The 16,080-nt window shown below is 35.4% G+C and overlaps 1 protein-coding gene across 1 annotated transcript in view; it reads left to right on the forward strand.

Annotated features, from left to right (window-relative positions):
* Nucleotides 1-16,080, forward strand: part of GPR158 (G protein-coupled receptor 158) — a 352,568-nt gene that overhangs the window by 45,375 nt on the left and 291,113 nt on the right. The gene's annotated exons all lie outside the window — the stretch shown is intronic.

A 16,080-nucleotide genomic window follows, 5' to 3' on the forward strand; every position in this document is an offset into this window, starting at 1 on the left:
TAGATAATCTGAACCAGAAAAGGGGAAATGTAGGGGACAACATTGGTTTTTATTAAAAAAAATCTAATTGGCCTCTTTTGCTTATCAAGGAACCAGATATCTTAGAGTAGAAGATAAACCCATTTTCCAGCTATGACAAGGTCATGGTGTTGGTGTCTGCTCTTGAATGACATTCATTTGTATACGTTCCATCACTAGATTGTATTACCAACCTTCTTGAACCTTTGATCTAGTGTTAGGACCTTTGATGTATTTGAATTAGAATGTACAAAGGAGTTCTATATCTACCTGTATATCTATCTGAGATATAAAACCACTAAGTCTTGATTTAATGGTGGAGACCAATCAGGTTTCTACTTTATGACCTTCTGGACTACATAAAATATTTAAAAAAATAAAAGCCTCACAAAATCTTATTCATGAGTGGTGTAGGTAAAGGTACTTTTGATAAAATTTGCTAGGCTGTTGTTTTAGTAACTTTCTCTTGCTCAAGCCTGAAGAGACTATGAGATCCCCAAAGCAAGGTGTCCCACTGATACAAAGTTTATCAATATCTGTATAAGAAAATATTTAATAATAATAAAGTCATATTCATTTAATACTTAATTACCCTGTGAGATAAATACTATTGTTATTCCTATTTTCTAAATGAGGAAACTAAGACTAAGAGTGGTTACTTAACTTGACCAAGGTCATAAAACTAGTATGGTAGTTCAGGAATTTCAACTATAGGAAGGTAGTACAGGTGATTAATGGTTGTTTGGAAAAAGAGTCACTGACAAATAGTGGCCCATGGCTGATATTGTTAATCTTGTGGTTCTACCTGTGGGAGCTCAGCCAAGAGTCATGATGGAATCTTACTTGTGTGGGAAATTAGGTGGAGACCAATCAGGAAGAACTGATCTAGCTCTTATGTAGACAAAACAAATTTCCAAGATGGTGTGGCAAACTCTCACACTAATTTGGATTAGGATCAATACGTAAGGGACCCCATCTTGTGGCTTTGTGAGTGGTGGTAGCTGAAGTTTCTTGCCTGTGATGGTACTTTTGGTTCAGTGTATGACAGTGACTTGGGATGGTAGTAATGTCCAGTTTGAAACAGGACCCAAGGGGTAAAATTCATTGTCTTGGACAGAGGTTGGTGAGGGCTATACACATAGTTTGGACATGAGCTAAGAGGCTGGTGTTAAGGGGAGGTGCCCACTCCTCGCAGAGAATTAGAACACAAATCGCAATGGAATAAAACAAAAGGGATTATGCAGGATTGCAGCTCACCGTGTACAGTGATGATGAGGGGATCCACTGCATTTATGATACTACATCAGCAAATTTTGGACTGTAACCATTGCTTGAAGACAAAACACCTAAAATTCTGCAAAGCTTCCCTGAAACCTAGGGATCCAGGGTGAGGTTGAATTTGAAGGCTGGAAATCTACAACTTATGCAGAGCTGGGCAAGAGTAGGCTGGGAAGGAGAATTGACTTGCATACACCAATGGATATGAACTCAAAGTACCAGGCTTTCTTGATCTTTTCAATTCAGTGAGAGAACATCTGATGAAATATGAAGTTAGGGAACAGATTTGGAATATGTAGCTAAATTTATAATGGAGCCAATCAGGGAAAAAAAACCCTACCTATTAAACCTTTGCTTTTGTCATATTCAGTAGCATAAAAATTGCTACTTGTCCAATTCTAGATATGAGAAGCAATCAGAATATACAGTGAGTTCCTGAGGGTGACTTTTTGGGGGTTAAATATAGCTTTGCATCATTAGCTTATGTGGGAAAAAATCCCTTTATGACAGCAAATCAGATCTAATCTGGCACTCCCTCTGCTACAATTATATAAAATATGGTGGAAACTTGTCAAAGCTTTCAGTGAGAAATGAGGCTACTGATGCTTGGCAGCCCCCTTTTTGAGCACAGTGAAGAATCATGTTGCTTAGCTACAGCCCTTGGCTGATTTAGAAAGCTTTAACTGGCTGTATTATACAAGAGTTAAACTCCATTCCTTGATATCTTCTTTTTCAAAGATAAAAGGCCTTAATTTACCACTTTCTTATTTATTTATTTTTTGGTATATTTACCAAGTCATTTACGTGTATTCATCCAGGGCAAGTTTCGATTTATCATTGTTTTTCCCTCCCCAGGGCTTATAGATTCAGAGAGAACAAGTGGGTGGTTGATGATGACAAGCAGAACATAAAGTATTGCGATAACTTGAAAATGCTTTTGCCCTCAAAGTAATGTGCAAATGTCTATTTTAAATTTTTTGCCATTTGAAGTCATTGTGTTTTTCTCCTCCCCTTTCACTTGTTCATAGTTTGGGTTGCTGTTGTCTTTAAAATGCACAAGATTTTTGTATTTCAAAATAAAAACTCACATGTAGATATACAGAGAGGTATAAGGAACAGTGAAAGTAATTGATTAAACAAGAATAAAAGTAGGACTGGAATTGGAACAAAAAGCCATTGAAAACAGAAGAATTAAGAGAAAAAAAGAACTGTAAATGGAGACAATTTATAGCAATTATTATACGGGAAGTAGAAAAGTGTGTAAAGGGGGAAATGTTAGATGATCAGAGCCCATTTCAATGGGATAAAAATGCTCAGGGACTTGTAAGTCTGGGGGAGGCTTTTGGTTTGTGCTCTGTCTCCAGAAAGGAGTCTCTTCACACTATTCTAAATATGTGGATATCCACTTTATTTTTATAGCTCTTCAGGAAAGAGAGCTGTCCCTCAGCAATGCTTTCTATTATCTTACCATAATTACTGTAATGAAGTGAAGCCATGACCTAATCTTGATTATGTAATTATTTCAGTAGATTTTATTATTGGCTTGTCAGTACAATCTTTGTTTTATGCATGCAAAAGCAGTTTTTCCCTGCTGGTGCTTGTAATTCCATGATCACCTGGAGGAGATTCCATAGAGTTGACTCTATATTTACATTTGGAAATAGGATAATGGATAATTGTCTCTATGGGCTTGGCCCAATTACAATTCTATTTCTATTGAAGCCCAGAATCTATAGACTTATAAGCTGAGTAACCCAGCATGTTGGCTATGTTTTTATATCTGCAAATTGCCTTCATCTGTGTCAGCTTTTAAAATATATTTGTCTAATGCAGTTATGCAGTCATTTTCTAAGTGTGGTCCTGGGATCACACTCCATAGGGAGTCTATGAAGTTAAAACTATTTTCATAATAATTCATTTGCCTTTTGAACTCTTTATTCTCTTACGGGTATACAGAGGTTACACAAAATGTTACATAAAAACTGATTTAATGCAGAGAGAGACGAGAATCCAGTTGTCTTGTAATAAGCCAGACATTTAAAAATTTGCAGAACTGTAAGACAGTGATACTCTTCTAATTTTTTTTGTTTTAGAAAATATGATTTTTTCATAACTTTGTGTTAACATGCTATGTGTTTGTTATTTTTAAATGAATCGATATATATTTTCAAAATTTCTCAGTTTTAATATCACAAATGGCGACTACCAATGGATATAACCCCTATAAATCAAACCCTACTCGATCATTTTCAAGAGTTTAGAGGAGTCCCAAGACTACAATGTTTGAGAGATCTGAGCAAGTGCACTCATCAGCTACTGCATGCTTTACGACCTTGATTCCACTTCCTGGTTTCTGTGCTTTCTCTTTCTTGTTTACTTTGATGATTCTGCTGACACACTTTTACAACCCACCTTTTCTCCTTTACCTTCCCTCCCAATCTTTTCAGCCTCAGACCCCACTGAACTCTTAGTGCAGTGTCATCAGCATTGGTGATGACATAAGGATAATAATCACATTGATTGAAACAGCAATCTGTCTAAAATAAAATTTCACATGTAAGTTTGATATGTATTTCTACCTATAGCGAATGCATTACAGGTAAAAATATTCACTTATTATATAGTTTGAATAAAAAAGACACTTTTAGGATTTTTATTTTGACACCATTTTTTAAACAAATTTGACAAACACCAAACAGAAGATGTAATATACTGTATTTTACTCTTTATAATTTTTATATTGAAATTTTAAATGTACGTTAAAAATCATTTACATGTTAAGGCTAGTCTGTCTGGCTGGTGCTGTATATGAATAATTTGGGTATTTGTTTGTGAGTTAGATGGATGTCAGATAATGCCTCAAAGTTTTCTTCTGAAGATTGGTCTGAAATTTTTACACCTATCATTTGATAAGTTGGACAGCAGCTAATTAATTTTTGTTTTTAATTAGCAGATTGCAAATTCATTCCATATTATTTTTTGTGTATAGTCAAAACATTCTTAGGACCAAACGAATAATGTATATATGTGCAAAATGAAAAGTCAATTCAGTATTTTTTTTGTTGAAATAGTTCAGAGATTTCAGAATCTTTTTTTTAAGTGAAAGATTTCACAGAGTTTTCTTTAAATAGGTGAAATAGGAAGTATGTGTTGAAGCTAAGGGTGGGTTAGGGGGTGGGGATGTGTGGAAATGAAATGCTGTACCTTTTCTCCTTGGTCAGAGTTGATTAGAGCTTGAGTTATAAAAGTGCTTGGTAGGTAGCCTGGACTCTGTGGTGGTGAGGTTCGGCTTCCCTTTTCCTCCCGAATCTAGTCACTTGTGATGTCTTATTGCTTTTACCTCAGTATCTCACGAATCTATTTTCTTCTCTCATTCTTACTACAACTTACTTAGTTCTAGTCCTAATGGCTTCTTGCTTAGTCTTTTTTTTTTCTTTCATAACTTTAATGATATTTTAAGTGTATATATTTAAGATATATAACAGGATGTTTGATATACCTAGTAAAGTAGTTATTATAGTCAAACAAAGTAACATATCCATCATTTCACATGGTTACCTCTCCTCCATTTTTTTTTTTATGGAAGGAGCACCTAAAATCTACTCTCTTCTTTTGCTTGGACTGTTACAGTACTCTCTGTTTTTATTTACTCTCCAGTTTTATTCCTTTCCAATTCATCACCTTCACTGCTGCCCACATGATTAAAAAAAAACAATTTCGTATGATGATTATGCTGTATTTTCTTTTTGAGAAAGTATTGCATAATAGTTAAAACTGCTGGCTTTGGATTCAGACTGTCCATGTTTCTTAACCTTTGTATGCCTCAATTTTCTGTAAAATGAGGAAAATTCCATGATGTATGTAAAATACTTTGGATAGTACATTTTCTATAAACGTTAGCTATTCTCCATAGCATTTTGTATGCTTGAAATTATTATTTATAATTGTTTATTTGTTTTGCTTGCTTTTTTTTTTTTTTTTAAGACAGAGTCTTGCTCTGTTGCCCAGGCTAGAGTGAGTGTCGTGGTGTCAGCCTAGCTCACAGCAACCTCAAACTCCTGGGCTTAAGCGATCCTCCTGCCTCAGCCTCCCGAGTAGCTGGGACTACAGGCATGTGCCACCATGCCCAGCTAATTTTTTCTATATATATTTTTAGCTGGCCAGATAATTTCTTTCTATTTTTAGTAGAGACGGGGTCTCGCTCTTGCTCAGGCTGGTCTCGAACTCCTGACCTCAAGTGATCCACCTGCCTCGGCCTCCTAGAGTGCTGGGATTACAGGCATGAGCCACCGTGCCCGGCCTATAATTGTTGATTTGTATTGACCTTCTGTGCTAGGCTGTAAGCTCCATGATGGCTTATACCACATCAGTGTTGTTCACCGCTGTATCTCAGGTGAAGTAACAATGTCTATAATAAAGGCGTTCAACAAGTATTTGCAGTTAGCTTTCTAAATCTAAAGTCCTTCTCATTCCACAGTACCCAACTACTTGCCTTCCACGATTCTAACTTGCTGTTTCATATCTTCATGTATGTATTTACACATGTTTTCCTTTTGGAATAACATACTATTTCCTACGTTAGTCACCTGACTTAGATTCATGCTTATCCTTTGAGTCCTCAGGTTGTTTCTCTGTGACCCCTTGGTAGTCTATTCTCCACTTCAGGTAGGCCAGATTGTTTTCTCCATGTGCCACTATAGTACATAGTACATATTTTTATTATAACACCTATAATGCCGTACTAAAATTATTTGATTACTATTAATTACAATAACTGCATTTATGGGATGCCTTCTCTTTCACTTTGTCACGTATGTATCTGTATGTATACAGATGTATATAAATATATATGAAGTTGTATTTAATCCTCAAAGCAGTACTAGAAAATACCTATTATTCCAGTTTTATAGCTAAGGAAACTGAGGCTCAGAAATTTTAAGAAATTAATATAGATTGCATATGAGTTAAGAATTTGGAGTGATCAGTTGCTGTTGTGAGAATACCTTGAGGGCAAGGGCTATGGCCTACTTGTACATCTCATTGGTAAGGCTGTTCTTGTGTCATTTCTAATGTCATATTCATGTAATATATTATCTCTGTGGTCACTAGTTTCATCACTATCTCACACCCATAAGAAAGATTTAGATGAATTCTACCATAGTTTGCCGGGTACTCACATCTTCCTTCAGGAATAGAAAATTCCAGGTAGAGCCTGATTGCCCGTGAAATTCTTCCTAGTATCTGAAAACCTGCTTGGATATTTAGATTCTAGGTCTAACTTTAATTTATGTTTTATTTCATTAACTCATTGCATTGCAAGCAGTTCTAATTAAAAATGAATAGAGGTTCAATTAAAATTAATGGCTTTAATTCTTACTAGAGAACATCTATTATCATATGTACTATAATCAACTATTATTTTTAGAATCAAGTAAAAACTTTGTGTATGCCATAATGACTTAGTTATGTGCTTTAGTTTCTATTGTTTTTCATTTGTGATAGATGCATTTTGTAAAAAGGGTGTAGAGAATTTAGAGTAGGTGGCTCTACAAATTGACTAGTGATTACTCTTAATTCACCATTGTCAGATATTTTTGTCATTTATCTGAATCTGAAAGAATGAAGGAACACATGATACTTTTAAAAACTGCATCTCTTTCTTTTTGATGTGTAAATAGCGAGCTTTACAAATACTGTTCAGCTAAATCCATATAAATCCTCCTCTACAACTGAACCACAAAATTAAAAACTAGATTAGGTTAATGACATCAAGTTTTGCAGTATATATAAATGCAATTGGAAAAACTTATCTTCATCAACTTTCAACCTTCCCTTTCTTCTCCTCTCTCCTCCCCCCCCTTCCTTTCTTTGTCTTTTCTTCCTTATTTCATTGTCTCTTCTATTTTCTTCCTTTCCCTCTCCTCTTCTCTCTTCCTTTTTTTCTATTCTTGTCTTTCTTTTCCTTTCTCTTCATCATTACTTCCCAGAAAGAAAAGTGAAAGCTAGAAGCTCTCACTTCCAGTAAGTGCTGTCTGAGAAATGGCACAATTTGGACCAGGGTTGTTACAGTTCCAAGCAGTCCTAGAATATTGGTTGCATCTCTCTTAAAGTATGATTATAATTTTAATATCTGTTAATAAATAAAATAACACAAATCCATAATTTCTTGCATTATAAATCACAACTGCTTTTATATACATTTGAAAAATAAGACATCAGTGGTCAAGATAATTTGATTTAAACTAGAATGATTGCTTGGTATAGTTTCTTGAGCTTTTTGAGCTACTTACGATAACTCCATGACTCTACAGAGATTTATGAGCTGCAGGTTATATACTGCTTTCAGAGAGTTTTGGGATTTACTTTCTAGCTCTTCTAGTTCTGCTTTTAAAAAGGCATGTAGGACTTAAACCAATCAAACAAAATCGAGAATGGATTAGGAAATAGAATTTGTTTCCATGTGAGCCATACCAAATGCCAATCCAGTGACTTTTCCTTAAGCTTAGTAATACACCTCCAGAACATCATGTTTAGGTGTCTTGTTCAGGACTTTATGATTAGAATATATTCTACTGAATGGCTTTGCATGTTTAGTTTCACACATTTTATAGGTGTTATAAGCATGAAGATCAAGAAAATTTGATCCTTTCTAAACTTCATAACTGAAAAAGAACCCAGGGGCCATATTATGTCATCTAATGCTACATGTCAATCACACATTATAATTCAGAACTAGAAAGATTTTATTCTGAGAAAACAACTTCATCTACTTGTTGGGGTGGTGGGAGTGAGTGTGGAGGGAGGATGTGGAGTGTTTATGGAGAGAAGAAACTGGACAGGAAAGCCTGCCTTTGAAGTGGGCTTATTTTTACTTTCACTGACTTTTGGTAAAGAGCTAATTTTGCCTTTTCTATAAATGGGAGAGAAAAGAGGAGATGAGCTGTTGGGAATGTTTCTTTTTCTTTTATCAAATTTGGGAGGTACAGAGTGGGAGGTAGGGGTGAGAGGACCAGTGGCAGCAACCAACCTCAAGATTGACCAGCTATGATTCAAAAAATATTGTTGTCAACCAAGTTTTCCTGGCTGGTACACACTACCCTGTATTTTCTCTAGTAGAGAAGATATAAATGAATAATTTGTGAGCTAATATTGCTTAAATGTTTCTGCCAGTAAAATTTAAAACATCTTTTTTGGCCATTTCCTTCATTGCAGAAAGTTGTATTGGACCAGCTGTTCTATTGGTATCTACTATTTGCCGGTTTCTGGTTTTAGCCATTGAAGATACTGTGGTCAGCATAAAAAACTGATAATATATGCGAGGCACTTAAAATAGTAATAATGAGTTTTCAATATATCTTAGTTTCAGTTATCATCACCTATTTGAATACCAACTCTAAGTAGCATACTGTATCAGGAACTGTGGAGATTTTATAAAGTAATATAATATGCAGTTCATATCCTTCAAGGTTTACAATCTTGGTGGCAAGACCGAACATTTGTCTTAATATTACAAGACAGATAGCAAAACAAATCAGTTACTCTACTCCGTATTTCCAAGGGCATTGATCAGTCATTTGAGGCTGAAATTCCTGATAGGGCATCCTGTATCATAATGCGGATTAAATTATTCTGTTCAAATGAATTGGTAACGTAAATGTCAAATAAGTGCTCTGAAAGTTCAAAGAGGAAAGAGGTCACTTTTGGTCTGAAATGGTGAGAAAAGACCTCAGGATTCATACCTTTAAGAATAGGTAGAATTTTGATTTAGAAGAGATAAGGAAACATGAACTTCATTGCAGTATTTCTAAGTGCTTAGTGTACTTAGTGTGCCTGGTGCATTGTCTGCTGATAGAGCAAATGGATGGTGACTAAATGTAGGGGAAATGGAATAAGCAGAAATTTATATCATGTGCTTTGTATTGGATTCTTATGTGATAAAATACATAAAATATGCATACCAGAATTTAGTACCAAGAATTGATCAATTAGCAAATATCTACTAATTGAGAGCTGAACTGCGTTTCAGAAGAAATTCCTTAAAATTCTTTACTGATGATGAGCCAACATTTGCCTTCATGAAGATGACCAACTGATTTGGACCAACTTTTTCAATGGTTCATCTACCTGTCATTGGTTGCTAAGATGTTGGTTAAATGAACACTTTCCTTAAAATAAGTTCCTCTTATTTTTGTTAGAGGTTGGGGAAAGTAATACATTCTGAAAATAATTGATGATTACTACTTTTGGTGGTACTAAGGATTTTGTCCTATAATTTTTAATTCAGTCATTATCCAGTGGTGAAGTTCTACTTTTACGTTTAATAAGATAACTCTCATCTGTTTCCTTATCTTGTTATATGGTTTGTTGGACTTAATAGCATGCACAACTAACTTCTGAATTTGGTACAACTAAACTCTTATGGCACCACGATAGTTGCTGGACAATTCAAATACATTTTAATGTACCTAGACCCATCAGGTGAGACACCTGAATGGAGTTATTTTTAAGTGTTTTGTGCTTAATAAATAGTTGAGTGCCCAACCCTGGTCTGTATTTAATGAACATTGGATGAATGAGTAAATGAATGGCTTGAATGAATAAAATGTTTATATAAACCAAACATGGCAATTTTCTAAGAAAAGTGGCAATTTTAGAAGACCTCTCAGTAGCCATATGGGTTTGTGGAATTTGCAGGGAAATCCAAAAAAGGAGACAGCAGCTGTTGATAGCATAAAACAACCTAGGTCACACTTAGGGTGATTAATTCACAGATGTAGATAAATATTGGCAGTAGACCTGGTGAATCTTCATTTCATTAAACAATATCAGAAGCTAGATGGAAGGCACCAGATGCTGAAATAAAAATTTCAAAATCTGGCTGGTAGAAAAGCTGGCTGTTGATTTCATGGAAAAATATTAATATGTAACCATGAATTAGAATTATAGACTTTTTTAAAACTTAAAAACAGAAACGAAATTATACAAACAGAAACCTCAATATTTTATGAGGTTGTATATTGTATTCTTTAGGGAAAACTAGATTGAAAGTAAGGTTTCTCTATATAATTCTTGCCCCTTTGTCTATACTACTAGTAGACAAAGGTGTGGTTTAATCAGTCCCAACAGTCTCTCCTGAGATTTTAGAAATAATGTTTTCAATATAACCTAACTTTTTATAATTTTATTAAAATACTGAGAAGGATGGGCAATAATGCTAATTGTGAAATCAATACTAAATTTTGAAAGCATTGAACTATTTCAGATATAGATAAAATTATGAAGTCTTTTATAATAGTTATTTTGACATTAAATTAGGCATTATTTAATTAGACTTTATTTAATTGTGATTATTTATTTCATTTTATTTTTTTGAGACAGAGTCTCACTCTGTCACCTGGGCCAGAGTGCAGTGGTGCATCACAGGTCACCGGAACCTCAAACTCCTAGGCTCAAGTGATTCTTCTGCCTCACCTCCTGCATAGCTGGTACTACAGTTGGGTGCTACCATGCCCGGCTAATTTTTCTGTGTTTTGTAGAGATAAGGGGTTGTACTCTTGCTCGGGATGGTCTCGAACTCCTGACCTCAAGCAATACTCCTTCCTTGGCCTCCCAGAGCGCTAGGATTACAGGTGTGAGCCACCGCGCCCAGCTTATGTAATTGTTATTATTGAAAGGTATTCCAAAGCTAACTTGAACCTGTGCTTTAAAAGAGAATTTTGTTTTTGTCTGCTTCAGTTTTGCCCGTTAGAAGCAGGAAGGGCTACTGTTGGTACATAGCCATTGTCACCCCTTATGACAAATCTATTCTAAGTTGATACATTTTTGAGGATCAGTCCTTTAATAAAGATAATGAATTCCCCTAACCCCATATGAAGACTTTAACCTACTGTGTTCTTGGAAAGCTCATTTACAATGATTTTAAAAATAGCTACAAGGGCTTGTTCTTTCTGAGCAACTAGTAATGCCAAGTTTGGTTGCCATTATAGAATACAAGCAAACCACAGAAATATAAATATTATCCTTCAAGGCCAAGGCACTTTTGCAAAGAGAGAGACTTAACTGTATAAAGTGATTTCTTCATTTTGTAAGAACCCAGCAAATAATAAATTATTATTGTTTCTTGGTTTGTGTCACATGCTTTATTTCCCCTAAAAATTTGGTTCAGTTTTAATTTTGAAAATAATTTTTCAAATCTCCAGTCAGAACTTCTGACTAAGGTACTACCAATTGAAAAATTAAAGACTAAAACCATAATATGCACTCTTAGGTCAATTCAACAAATAAGTGAAAGACTATGAGCTGAGCATTATGAGGGATAGAATGATAAAGACATGGTGCCTGCTTTGGGGGTGGGGACAGGCAGCATACATGGAGCAAACAATGCTTAAGCAATTAATAATCAATAAAGAAACTTATAAATACTAGGAAACCTGGCTTTTAAAGCAATTAATGCTGACTCCTTCCAAAACGTAAGTTTATTTTTATAAGTTAAACAGTCACTGCTTTATGCAACTGATTTTTAATGTGGCACCTTAGCAAGCATGAGATACTTTCCACAGTGACTTCATTATGCTCTAATATGTTCAGAATAGGTATTCTGGTCAATTCTTGAGGGAATTGTGTATGCCTGTTAATAGGTATTGAAGAGTGGTCTCTAAATTAACAGGTTATTCTGAAATCATTCCATTGGAAGCCTCAGATGCTTTGAGCGTCAGCAGTGCCTTTATCCAACTTGAAGATTTTGGGGAATGTGTAACAACAGTAGCACCACAGAAGACCCGATTTGTTTTTTTCCACGATTCATTCTAGCACTAGCTGGTGCCATTCTCTCTTCCTGGGAAGGTCATTTGCATTCCTACTTTTCATTGAAGTGATAATCTGTTTTTTATTGATTTAAAATTGATGTTGCATTAACTATGTTACCTTAAATACCTTTGAATCCTGAACTTAGTCTTGTATAAAATGATTTCTTCAATAACCTGTCATGATTTTAAAAATTTAATTTCTTTGAAATTATGGGGAAAGGGTCCCTTTTTGAGCCAAATACTTATTGGAGTTAACATTGAGATATTGTATTCGTGCCAGAAAGAGCTGTGAAAAGTCATCCTCAAATTCATGGAAAGCTTAAATAAGGGGAATCCTAAATCTGGGGTTCTACCTTCAACTTTAAGTAGATGGGAAGGAAGTTGATCGTTACGAGTAATGCCACTCAGAATCTTCTTTGGCACAGGCAGAATATAATTATATAAAGTATGCTAGTTTTCACAAGCCTATTGTGGGGAGGATATTGGTAATATGTGACAAGTTTTTTCAATGAATGATGCTTTATAAACATATGAGCCATGATGAAACCATAATATATATAGCACTCTGATAGTTTCTGGGCTGTGCAGCAATTAATGATGTGTAAAGTAGTTCTGACTTGTCGATGGGATAACCATTTGAAAGAGAAGTTTTTCCCTTTGGAAGAAAATTATAAAATTTGCCTTGGGACCAAATCAGCAAACTGAATATTTCCATTGGCTCTTTGCCAATTTAGTAATTATAAAACTAATACCTAATAAAGTTGTAGGCACCATAGAAAAGGATTTATTTATTCCTGGTATTTCCAAATAACTGTCTCAGTTTAACTTAATTAGCATTGTTTAGCTTGCTCTTTCAAATGGAAGGATAATGTGTATATGAATCCGAGAGCTTTGACTATTTCATGCAATTCACTTATGGATCATTAAAGAGAACGTCCGTGGCTAAGACCTAAGAAACAATTTTTTTTTTTTTTGAGGTTTATACTACCACCTGTACTTGGGGCTTTGGCTCTTTGGGGAATTTATAAAATACTATCTAAGAACAAAGCTGTCTATACAAGTTAGTTATTTCATTTCTTTTTTATTTCTGTCGAACCATTCAAAAAGATGCCTTGATAAAGTGTTTTTCTTCGTGGCAAAGCAGGACAAATTGATTTACAAAATCATATGAGCTGATATGTACTCTAAAAATGAGTTTGTAAAAATGCTGTGTGATGTAGCAGATCCTGAGGAGCAAAGCTGCTTACCACCTGACAAAGACATAACTGCTTTAGTTTAAAATATGTTCTCTGAAGAATTCTGGTTTAATTATTTTTAAAAATGATGCATAAAGATTTTCTTTAAAGATTTTGACATAGTCACTAATCCAGAAAGTTCTTAAAGGCTCATAAAAGAATGAGTCACTAAATTATAAAATAATAAATAATTTAGAAGTGAAAAAATTCTATTTCTAATAGTATTGTATTAATATTATTGCATTTGGTTATATACAGTAAAATAAGGAAGTTCAAGAAGGGAAATCGATTTTAAAGATCTAGATCTAGATCCAGAATACCTTGCTGTTTCTGTTAGAAAACAGTTGAGTATGTGATTGTTTGGAGACTAAAAATGCCTTTTTTTCTCCAAAAACGGAGTCTTGCTACGTTGTCCATGTTGGCCTTGAACTCTTGGGCTCGGTGTTCCTCTTGCCTCAGCCTCCCAAGTAACTGGGACTACAGGGTGTGCCACTATGTCCAGCTCTAAAAATGCTCTTTGGAAGCATATTAATGTAATGTAATGTAATGTAATGTGTTTGATTGCTGATTATTTCCAAAATTTTCAGCAACTAACTTTATCCTCTTTTGGAAATATCCAACTACTAGATAAATTCTAAAAACTACTTTTTCAAGAGACTTAGCTAATTTGGAGGCTCAGCTACTTTAATACTCAGACTGTGAAATCAATGTAGAATGTCTTGGGTGTAGTCCTTCTGGGTCTGTTACTTCCTGGAAATTCTTGTTTCAGGCTTTGCAATGACATCAGGTGTTCTATGAGTCTAGATACCCTGCTATTCCTGGATGCTATTTCCATCAGTCTCTCCAGTTATATAGATGATTTATATTCATCCCCACTGCCCCCCCCACAAGCTCTTTTACCAAGAGCAAACCTAACACAATATTACTCCAGGTAGGTAATTTTGACAGTGATAGGCTGAGTTTTGTTTTTCTCTCAGGCTCCCTTACAACTTTCAATACATTTCATTTCAGCTTTGTCCATCAAATCACCAGGTACTTTGTTGGATAGCAGGGTCAAATGGCTGAGTCTGATTTCTTATATGCTGTATTAGTTTTGTATTGCTGCATAACAGATTATCACAAAGTTAATCATTAAGACAGCAAAAATAATTTAGTGTCTCAATTTCTGTAGATTAGAAATCTAGGCATGGATGACCTGAGTCCTCTGCCCAGGGTCCCCCCAGGTCTCAAGGTTTCGGCTGGGGCTGTGGTCTTATTAGAAGCTTATAGGTCCCTTCCAAGCTCATTCAGGTCATTGACAGAATTCACTTCTTTGTGATTGTGGGACTGAAGTCCCTGTTTTCTTGCTGGCTGTCAGCCATGGGTCACACTCAGCCACGTAGGAGCTGTCCTCAGGTCTTGGCCATGTATTTCTTTCATAGCCTAGAGGCTTGCTTTTTCAAAGCCAGCAGGAGAATTTCTTTCCCCTTTGAATAACTCTTACCTGATTAAGTCAGACCCATCCAGGATAATCTCCCTTTTAACTCAAAATCAACTGATTTGGGATTATATCTGCAAAATTCCTTCATCTTTGTCGTGTAATATAACTTAATGATGGGAGTAAAATCCATCATATTCACAAACATGTCCTTTCTCAAGGGGAAGGGATTAGAAAGGGTATGTACAAAGGGAGCCAGAATCTTAGGGGCCATCTTAGAATTCTGCCTTCCACATATGCCATGGCTTTTTAGAATGAGTTTCTATTTTCAGCATTGGTTCAGAAGTGTTGAGTTGCAGGTGTATCAGTAAGTGCTGTGATTAAAGACCTTATGGGTCCATAACCCTGTGGCTGCCATCTGCCATCATTACCTGATAGTGCTTGCAATACGATTAATGAGTACCTTAGACTTAAAAGAACCCTGATGGTTAGCAGCAAAATAAACACTAAACAGCTTCTTTGATTACTATTATAACCTGAAAATATGAAAATATTTAGAAAAAGATGTGTTTATTTAGAAACAACTTCTAAGAATCTGGAATTCAGTGTTTCTTATCCTGCATTCCATATGGGAGAATCTGATCTTTAAAAATAGTGTGCTTTAGTTGTCATCCTTAGTTGTCCTTTTCCATGCCCTAATTAAACATGTAGATATGTTCAGCAAATCTGCAGATGAAAGAAGGCCAATAGCATTATGTATTACAGTTACAAAATTAAGATTCCTTCCAAATTCTAACAGAATAAAAACAATAGGCTGAAATTAACGAGATAAATTTTGATAGGGATGAACATAAAGCCCTGCATTGCTGTTTTACCTAAACTGTAAACCTTGTCTCAGGTACAGGTTGGTATATATATAGATAGCTTAGCATACCTGTCTTCATCTGTTTTCTGGTGCTATAACAGAATACTACAGACTAGGTAATTTCTAAAGAAAAGTTTATTTGGCTCACAGTTCTGGAGGCTGGGAAGTCTAAGAGCATGGCAGCAATATCTGGCAAGGGGGTCATTCAGTGGTAGAAGGAAGGAAGCTGGAAGCAAGCACAAGAGAGAGAGATAGGGGCCAAACTCATCTTTTATCGGGAATCCACTCCCAAGATAACTAGCCTATTCCCACATTGACATAGCTAACCTACTCCCATGATAACAGCATTAATCCACTCATGACCTAATCACTTCTGAAAGTCCCCCATGCCCCCACCCCCTGATGCTGTTACAATAGCAATTAAATTTCCCACACATGAACGTAGGGGGACATATTCAAACC

The sequence above is a fragment of the Lemur catta genome, chromosome 1 (assembly GCF_020740605.2).
Source record: "Lemur catta isolate mLemCat1 chromosome 1, mLemCat1.pri, whole genome shotgun sequence".
Lineage (NCBI taxonomy): Eukaryota > Metazoa > Chordata > Mammalia > Primates > Lemuridae > Lemur > Lemur catta.